Here is a 10,225-nt window from a genome sequence, read left to right on the forward strand (position 1 = left end):
GGAAGAAGTTCGAAGCTTCCTAAGCCTTATCACATATTTAGGTAGATTTTTGCCAAACTTGGCCACAGTAACAGCTCCATTACGCGAGTTAACGCGTAAAGGTGTAAAGTTTGAATGGCAGAAGAAACAAAATGATGCGTGCGACACTTTGAAAGGATTGGTGGCGGATGCAAAACTTTTACATTTTTTCGATAACAATTTGCGAACCAGGGTTATCGCTGACGCTTCCCCGGTTGCATTAGGCGCAGTGTTAGTTCAGTTTGAAGGTGCAGGGGATAATTTGCCAAGGCCAATTGCGTACGCGAGCAAAAGTCTGACCGAAACAGAGAAACGATACTGTCAGACCGAGAAAGAAGCGTTAGGACTAGTATGGGCAGTGGAACGATTTGCGCCTTATTTACTAGGGCGTAAATTTGAACTGGAGACAGATCATAAGCCACTGGAGGTCATTTTCAAACCGTCATCTCGTCCTTGTGCTAGAATAGAAAGATGGTTATTACGGTTACAGTCTTTCAGCTATGTGGTGAAGTATAAGAAAGGTTGTGATAATATCGCCGATCCATTTTCACGATTAGTAGTGGACACAGATAATAAACCATACGAGGAAGAAACACATCACACGATAAGGGCAATAATGGAATCAGCAGCAATTGACGTCCAGGAGTTAGAAAATGCAGCCAGTATAGATGAAGTACTAGGAAAGGTTAAACACAGTCTACGCTCGGGCTGTTGGAATGAAATAGAACTTAAACAATACATCCCGTTCAAAGAAGAGCTAGGAATGATTGGAGAAATGGTTATTAGATGAAACAAATTAGTAGTACCGGATACACTTCGCAAAAGAATGTTAAACTTAGCTCATGAGGGACACCCTGGAGAATCGGTGATGAAACGCCGTTTAAGAAACAGAGTGTGGTGGCCCGGGTCGAGAGTCGAAACTCCGGGTAAGCCCGAACCAATGATGCGCCGCCCATTACCTTTAAGACCATGGGTAGATGTAGCACTTGGTTTTTTAGGACCATTACCATGCGGATCATATTTATTAGTGGTAGTAGACTACTTTAGCCGATATGAAGAAGTCGAAATAATGAGTCGGATTATAGCTAGAGAAACTGTCGGGAAATTATCGAAAATGTTTACAAGATTAGGGTACCCTAGAACCATCCCTTTAGACAATGCTAAACAACTGATTGGTACCGAGTTAGAAGCTTACAGCCGAGAGCATGGAATATATTTAAATCATTCAACACCATACTGGCCACAAGAAAATGGGCTGGTCGAGCGCCAAAATAGATCGCTCCTCAAAAGATTAAAAATTAGCGCAGGTCTAGGAAGGGAGTGGAAGAAAGATTTGGAGGAAAACATAATGATGTATTACACGACACCTCATTCCACTACAGGTTAAACGCCGACTGAACTTTTATACGGAAAAACTATCAGATCTAAAATACCGGCACTAGAAGACATAGAAACTGCGATATCTAGGGAGGAGATTGAGGATCAGGATCAAGCAAAGAAATGGAAGGGAAAAGTAATTGAAGATGGGAAAAGAAAGGCGCAAAGATCGTCCATCGCAGAAGGAGACATACGGCTTTATCGGGCGGAACGAACGTCCCTGAAAGAACGCCGCCGGGTGGAACTCATCTTGTAGAATAGTTTAATCACAGTATTCAGGCATGTCGGTATAAACACAACTGAATGGCGTTTAGGTTGTCAATTACAACCAAGATGTACAGTTTACATACATACCATGATTTTCACGCGCGCTGTTTACCACTTGTGTTTAACAACAAAAATAGTGTTGGTTTGTGTTTATGTAATTAAAGCAATGAATTTCATACGTTTTCCGGTTGATCCTCAAGCCGAAAAAAAGAGAAATTAAGGCTGGTTCGAAAGCATTTGCGCAACAACATAGATCCGTTCAATTTAACACTTTAAGCGCCGTGTCATATAAATTCGCATGACGGTTTTGCTCGCCGTTCAGCTTTGCATCTGACGCTCAGTGATTCTCTTGAGAACGAATGAGGTAGGAAAGAGAGAACGAGAACGACATGTGCTACGCCGCTTATCGCAATGAAACAAAAGAGTGATAACAATCGCACGAGAAACTGTCGCTCTCATCGCTCTCTTGCCATGCGCTACGTGCTCACTCAAAAACTGTGACGTCAGGCTGGCGGTTAAAGTGTTAACCGATGAGGTGTAAGTAAAATACAAAAAAAAAACAATACGAACCCTAGCTTACATTCAATTGTTTCGTTTTAGCTTTGTTCACAATTTCCGGGTGACCAAGGAAATTTTTACCTACTTGCACAGTAATGTTGGACCTTCGCTAGAGCCGAAAAGCGCGAGCGGTATAAGTGCGAAACAAAAATTAGCCGCATGTCTCAGATTTTTTGCAGAGGGACGATACCAACACGGGACCGGCAAGGATTTTCATTGCGCAATAGCACAGGCTTCGTTTTCAGAAACACTGCGTGATGCTTTGCCTCCACTTGAATCCCTTCTCGGTGATTGGATTTCATTGGCGATGAATGAAGACGAATGAAATGATTCCAAGGAATATTTCCAACGTAAAACAGACATTGCCAACATTACCATGTGCGTGGATGGTACACACATAAAAATTAAAAAACCACACTACCGACCTTTATTGTACATCAATCGAAAACGTTTATAGCCTCAACGTTGTGTTGGTTTGTACTTCCGATGTGGATTCATGTGTAAAATAATGTTTTTATGGTATGAAGTAACATACTGGTTTGTGTAATTCTAGATTTGTGATCATAAATGTCGCATACGATCTATCAATGCCAAATTTCCAGAAAGCTATCACGATGCTTTTGTATGGGGAGTGAGTGCTGCTCGAACACATTTCGAAGAACTAAACAGAACCGGAAGAATTGATAAATTACTTGGTAATATAAATCAGTACACCTATACAGACTTGCGTAATTATAGTACTACTGTTTTAACACAGGTGACGCCGGATACCCAGGAGAACCTTGGCTTGTTAGACCACATAGAGATCCTGATCCTGGTTCTGAAGAAGCATTATTCAACTCATCTCATTCCTCTGGCCGGATACTCGTAGAGATGACTATAGGAATATTAAAATCGTGATTTAGATGTCTTAATGGTATAGACGGTTGCCTTAATTATGCACCAGAAAAATGTGGCAAAATCATAAATGTTTGCAGTGCATTGCACAACATATGTGTTGAGCATAATTTGGAGTGGAATCAGCTGTTCAATGACATTATGCTCAGTGTGCATTAGATAGCATCAGATTAATTTGCTGCTTTGTTCTACAATCAACCTCAACTATATTGATACTGAGGCTTTTTATACTTCTTAGATGGGACGGACAGAGGAGAGTGTTTGTTATCCTACTGGAAGATTCGGAACCATTCCCGTATCAGCTATGTTTTTCTACATCCATACCAGCAGAATCAACCTACGAGCAGAATCATACCGGCGGTGACTGTATCGTTACTTTTAAACACTTTTGCGCATACCTTTGAGGCCACTCCGAAATTTAGCACTTTGAACCGCGTCAAACGACGATGGTGGACCCGGTATAAGCTATACTAGGTATAAAGCTATATGACGTGTATGTCAACATATCTCCCCGTCATGAAATGAATCAAACTCACTAGGCCACGATGAACTGTGAATGTTATGTGCATGACACTCGATGACCAAGCTCAAAGATTGCATCGTAGCCTGGCGAAACTGTAGGAGCGTCTGATTAATATGTAAATGAGCTGCTTTTTATGCCTGGATATCTTCTCGACGTTAGAAGTGTGAGCATTGTAGAGACTAAACAAGTTATTACAAATTGGGTTAGGAATTGTATTTATTGGTTACATTAAAGTTCGCATTTATTCTTTACTAATTTGTTTATACTCTAGCTCTAGCTCCATTTTGGCTATGGTTAATTTTAACTCGCGGTCTTTCTCCGCTAACTTCCTTGTGAGATTCAATTCTTCTCTTTTTAGATCAAGCTTTGCTTGTTTTAATTCCATATTTTTTAATTCTATTTCTTTTTCGAATGCAAATTTTTGTTTTTCTAAATCTAGTCTTTCCTTGTCCAAATCTAGCTGTTGTTGGCGAATAATATTTTGCTGCTGTTTAATTCGACCATAATGCTTATGTTCCAGCAATTGCAATTCAGCTATTGTTCTTTTGCGTCGTGTTGTACGTTGATTTGTGTTATTTTGCCCTGACTGAGATGATCTCTGTGGTGTTCTTTCACTGTCATTCGTTTCATTTAGATGCTGTAGAGATGGTGATGATGGTAACTCCATAAACTGTGGAGTTGGTGCTGCAGGAGATGGTGACGCAGGCAATGGTGATGAGAGTGAAATTGGTTGGATTGCTGATTGTGATGGCCTTTCTGCCAACGGTGTTTCCCGAACAGAGATAGGTGCTGAACCTGATGAATAAGATGGTGCCCCTAACTCTTTAGTGTTTAGCCCAACAACGCTATCTTTTAACTGCAAGATGTCAATAACGTGACTTTCAAGTGCAGAAAAACTATACATCGTGCATGGTCCTCCTCCAGTTGCTCTATACTCACGGTTATTGTGCGATAATTTTTTCTTCATCCCCGATCTAAAATCTGCCCATACCTGTATCGTGAACGATTAAAATGCATATAAATACATAATTCACATGCACAATAGTTCCAAAATGTTGAAGACTTGTTGACTACTTTCCTTTTTCCACCCAGAACCGTCTTTAGTCGGGGGTCCTAAGAGATTCAGATCTTTAGCAATATCATTCCAAAAAGTTGAGGTTCCTTTTTGCTTATCATGTATGATAGCTTCGTTCCTTTCTATCAGCTCCACCATTTTTTCAAACTGTGCCTTTGTTGTAGTTTTTCGTTTTTCCTAAAATTAAAATGTATGTCATCATTAAATAGGTCATGGTTATCTTATTTTTAATAAATAAAACGTAATAAATGTTGGTATAATTTATTTGAATATAGTTTTACACAAATTAGGTTTTGTTTTTGATATGATTCATTCCTTGATTTAATGACAAATCCGATTAATACAAATACCTGTTCCGTTAACACGTTGAGTGCGATAATATGCGCGGTGGCACTTATTCGTTCACTGGTTGGCCCTGCATTAAACTTATGTTAAGAAAGATCCATCTAGGCCACATACTCGCTCCCCCTCCCCCTCTCACTTATCACCCAAGAATAACTTGAAATCTCCTGCCCTTGTACATTGAAACCGACAGGACATTAGATGATTAAAAAAATACTTTATGGATTCATTGCCCACAATTATTGATAACAAATCTGGATGTAAACCATGTCGGCAGCATTTGCATTTGCCGTGACATGATTGAACTTGCAAGGAAAGCTAGTTTTCTGTTGTTGTTTCCGGCGAATGAATGACTAATGGAACAGAACTGTTAGCACAGTGTAGGGCTCAACGTTTTGATTTTGACTGGTTTTGAAGAGTATTGCCATAAAATTACTGTAAAACTTATATACGAAAACTTACAGCCATTTTTCCATAAGATACACCCTCCAATGCACTCGATGCTTCCTTCACTTTTGACGCCTGAACTTCAAGTAAGACCGCAGTCAAACGCACGAACACATACCCACACACACACATACTCACCTTTAATTTGTTTACATTGATGAAATGTCACCGGATTTTGGCGCGCAGATAATCGGGTTAGTTTATTTAAGCAAATTCACAATTTTTACATTTTCCATAACCCTTTTCCTGCCCCTTCCCCTGTGTCCCGCGATGGGTCTAGAGGGAGGGAATGTTCTAGCTCTTAGGAGCGCATCCTTTCGGATGCGTAGTCTTACTGATAAACGTGCACTCTCTCCGCCCTTGTGTGGGGCAATTTCGCACCAATTGCTACGAGTTGGCCTTCCTCCGCGGAAGCACGCGTATATAATTACTTGGCTAGCGGGAGGCTACGTCTGCCTTTACCGTCGCGCCTCCTCTGCCGCGGTCAAACCGCATTGCCGGTTGTACGAAAAGGCCAGCTCAGGATGAAAAGACTCCCCATTGTCTACATCTCCTCCTTGAACCCATCGTCTCTCTTCCTGTTGATGCTGGCGGTGTCGCTGCCGCAGTATCGCCATCCGTGCGCGGATACTCGCCCGTCTCTCCGACGTTCGTAGTGATGATGAAGGCGTAGATGGCCGTTCGCCTCGCTGCTCCACCCTTTGGCGCACCGTCTGAGTCCTTCTCGCAACATTCCGAAGATCATTTCGGGCCCGTCAGACTACGTCGGAGTCTAGCCGGTTGTCTATTCCAACATGACCTGTGCTTACTACTGCATTTTGGTGCTGGTTATTTTAAACTGACATTCTTACTTTAGTTTGATGTTTGTTCGCAACGATCGTACCAAAAACAACCTTATTTTTGTTTTTGGCATAACAGCCGTTGTCGGTGCAGGCCTGTCTGTACCACTAGTGGGCTTTGCTTACAGTTACTTATTGATTACCATAGCAGGATATGTCAGTCCTACGGTTGGAATCACGATCCATTTAGGATCGTTAATAGTCACACAAATAAATGAGGCCTCGGGTGATCTTATGTAAGACTCACTGGCTCTGTTACCGAGAGTTAAAACGTAGTTCAATTCTTATCCGGACCACCCCCTCTTGCAAGTACGGACGACGCAGTTACGTGGTACAAAATAGTCTCGTCAGCCTGTTAAAGCCAGCTGGACTGAAAAACCTTTTATGCCAGTTATGCCAGCGTTATGCCAGGAAAAAGAAGAACAAAAATAAATTAAACAGAAGAAGAAAAACTTAAATTTTTTTGATTAAATTTTTTTATATTTAATTTAGACTATTATTTTTACAATTTAAAAACTAATAAAATTTCTGAAATACCCCAACAGTGATTTTAAAGCGCTATTTCCGTGATAAAACCATTCAAATTCAATCAAAAGAAAAAATCCGTGACAAATCCGCTGCTCAAAAGGTCGCGCATTTCTATCCATATAAACGGGAACGAACGACACCGTGTATAACAGTGGTTTTACTCTCATTTCATGTTGCAACCGCTCTTTTAAATTTGAGTGACTCGTGAGATACAATGAGAGCAAAATGAGCGCCCCGCGGCGTTCTTTCAGGGGCGTTCGTTCCGCCCGATACGGCCGATAGTAATTATACAAAACACAATACCAGGAAACAAACTGCAAACCACGTTTAATCCAAAGGAGATTCTCGTAAATGAAAAGGAAGGGCCGAGGGTGACTATTATGGATACAGAGACGGGTAAAAAGTTCAAAAGAAACTCGGCACACTTAAAGAAAATTACCAACACCGACATCAGAGAATCAGAACTCAGAGAACCTCAAGAAGAAACTAGGAATAATTTAGAGGAAACAACGAGTCGTGGGCAACGGCAAAGGAAAGCTCCAGCCAAATTAGCGGATTACGAAATAGATTAGTGATATAACATTAGGTTGTGAATTGTATTAGAGAAAGGCAGGTAAACAGAAATAATGCAGAAACAAGAGATATGAATTCATAACAAACAGTGAAAAAGAAAAAAAAGAAGGAAGTGATGTGGTACGGCAACTGTAGCTACCCATCACCACAACATGATGACAAAGATTAGCGGTGCAAAGAAGATCGGATTAGATCAATCCGGATGGGATTACAACATGGAACAGGGAACTGGATGAAGGACCATCACTATAAAGGGACGAGATGATAAAGCAAGTTTAATGCAGGACGCGGACCGAGACAGACGAACATTGAGGGTACCACAGCAGGTATCCGTCCAACAGCAGGTTTCAGTGGTAAATGTGCAGAAATCTGTGTGGTGGAATGCGTAAAACAGCACTTTTGAAAAGTTAACTGTCAAGTGATGTTGTCGGGCTATGGTGATGCACGCACGCACCACAATGTGCAGGGACATTCACCGACAGAAAGATTTTGTTCCGTAAGTATTATAAACAGATGTGGATGTTCATTTATAGTGCATCAAACACAATTATCATATGCATGCAATTTTGTTACATTATATTTCAGCGACATGCAGTTACACACAGAGCGGGAGTCAACAAAGGTAGATGTACGAAAAGCCGCTACTAGTTGATCGTGACGGACGATAAAATGAGGTCCCTTCGAACTATTTGAGAGGAATCGTCCTAAATTTGTTGACGGTAAGTCAATTGTTTTGGTGCATATTAAACGCATGATACTTACATTTCCTTTTTCTTTTTTATTGGTTTCATTTAGACACGGTAGCATTTGCTGGAACCAAATACCTTTCCTTACAACAGGATGTGTCGTAAACGGGATGGTGCAATTGCAGATACGGTCTGTCGTACTGCAAAGGATACATAGTGTCATATGACCCCACCACACCCAGCGATTGTCGTCCTATTATTGTGTAGATATGTTTTTGTAGGGCATTTGCATGAACAGTGCGGATTGAACGTTTTACGTGTAGTATAGTTGCGTAATTTGTAATGCATTCGTGAACGGAATTCTGTTTGCATTCGTTGAATGTACGTAACCAGGTAGCGTAGGGACACTGTATGTGATAGACTGATAATGATAGGAAAAAAATAACGTAAGGAAAGGTAAAAGATGTGATAACTCAATGTTATGTTAGAATGATAAAGAATTTTTTTTTAAATAATCACGATCCAGCTAGCTAGATTAACTAGTCATGCACAAAAATGATCCCCATGTGCTGTACAAAAAACGAATTCAATATATTTATATATAATTAGATATGACATGCTACCTTACCAGTAGGAAGCAATTGTGATTATGTTTATGAACGTGATGACACTTGTTGATATTGTTTGTTATTTCGCTTTGTTCGCCATGCTAGGACGTTATGACAGGCAAGATTTCTATCCTAATGCTTTTTACACAAATGTGTGTGGGTGGGCATGACTTAGCTAATCGTTACGTCAAACGGATAAACATAAATTTCACTTATAACAGCCAGCGCCATTCAAGTGTACGGAACAAGACTTTCTTTTTACGAATTATTCCTCGCAATTTGAAACGATGGCTACGAAACGTGAGAGAGAAACTGGTTCGCTGCATAACGCAAAGAAAAGTATCTTTGAAAAGCGATGGGCTGCGTGGGAGCGCTCCCAGCAAAATCAGCCGCAGCCTTCGACTTCAGGTTTGTAACAGTCGAAGAGCAACGGTTGCAGTGATAGCAGTAATTTTACTTGTGCATTTACTATCTGCATTTGTGCTTTATCTGCAATCTAGGTATGCAAGTGCGTCCAGTTAGGTCAGTTTTGACCGAACAAGTAGCTGGGACCAGCCCGGTTATGACCGAACCAGTAGCTGGAACCGATCAATTGGAACCGATGGGTATGCTGTATACTTTGGTGTAGTAATGGGGCTGTGCTAATTATTTTTTACAATTAAAGATACTCGTTCACCAGTTTCGAGTGGTCCAGAGAGTGACGGGGAGACGTTGTCGGCATACAGCAGCGCTGACGAAATCGATGTGTTTGACGACGGTATCGTGCAGGACGAGGGTTTGGAGCCGCATATTCCCTACGCTGGAGTTTCGATGGAGGACGTTCTTCGGAATTGGGCATTCGAGACGAATCAAACACAACGGAGCGTCACGTTGCTGTTGCGTCACTTGCAGTTCTCGCCTTTTAACAATTTGCCGAGCGATGCGCGTACACTACTGAAGCCACCGGCCAGCACATCACAGGATGAGAGGCAAATATCGTCGATAGCTGGTGGCCAATTTTGGTACCAAGGCATCGAAAAATGCCTTCAATCCTATTTTCCGTAAGTAGATTAACATTTTAAAATCAAGGCTTAAGTTATTTTATAATATTTGAAACTGTGTATGTTTTTCTTTTTCTTTTCCAGCGATGTGCCTCCACCTGAACGAGGTTTTGAGCGGGACTTTTTTGTCGACGGCCTGCCGTTATTTAAAAGTAGCCGCTCGCAATTTTGGCCGATCTTGATACGTACTCACAATGTCCCCCGGCTCCCTGTGATGACGGTCGCAATATTTTGTGGCGAGTCCAAGCCACTCTCGCTGGACGAATATTTTGAAAAGTTCGTCAACGAAATGAACCGTTTGCAGGCGAACGGTTTAAAAATAGGCAGTTGTGTGTATTGGGTAAAGCTTCGGGCAATCATCGCCGATGCATCTGCGCGCGCATACATCAAAGGTAAGGCAAAGCAAGCGATTAATCTAAACATGATATGTAATTGTACAATGGCTAA

At 41.3% G+C, this 10,225-nt stretch overlaps 1 long non-coding RNA gene across 1 annotated transcript; it reads left to right on the forward strand.

Moving 5' to 3' along the window:
- Positions 1 to 2,752: 2,752 nt before the first annotated feature.
- Positions 2,753 to 8,740, forward strand: LOC133391744 (uncharacterized). The gene is made up of 2 exons (XR_009765196.1): positions 2,753 to 8,163; positions 8,240 to 8,740. It is a non-coding gene; the product is annotated as an uncharacterized LOC133391744 (long non-coding RNA).
- Positions 8,741 to 10,225: the final 1,485 nt, after the last annotated feature.

Source organism: Anopheles gambiae, chromosome X (assembly GCF_943734735.2).
Source record: "Anopheles gambiae chromosome X, idAnoGambNW_F1_1, whole genome shotgun sequence".
Lineage (NCBI taxonomy): Eukaryota > Metazoa > Arthropoda > Insecta > Diptera > Culicidae > Anopheles > Anopheles gambiae.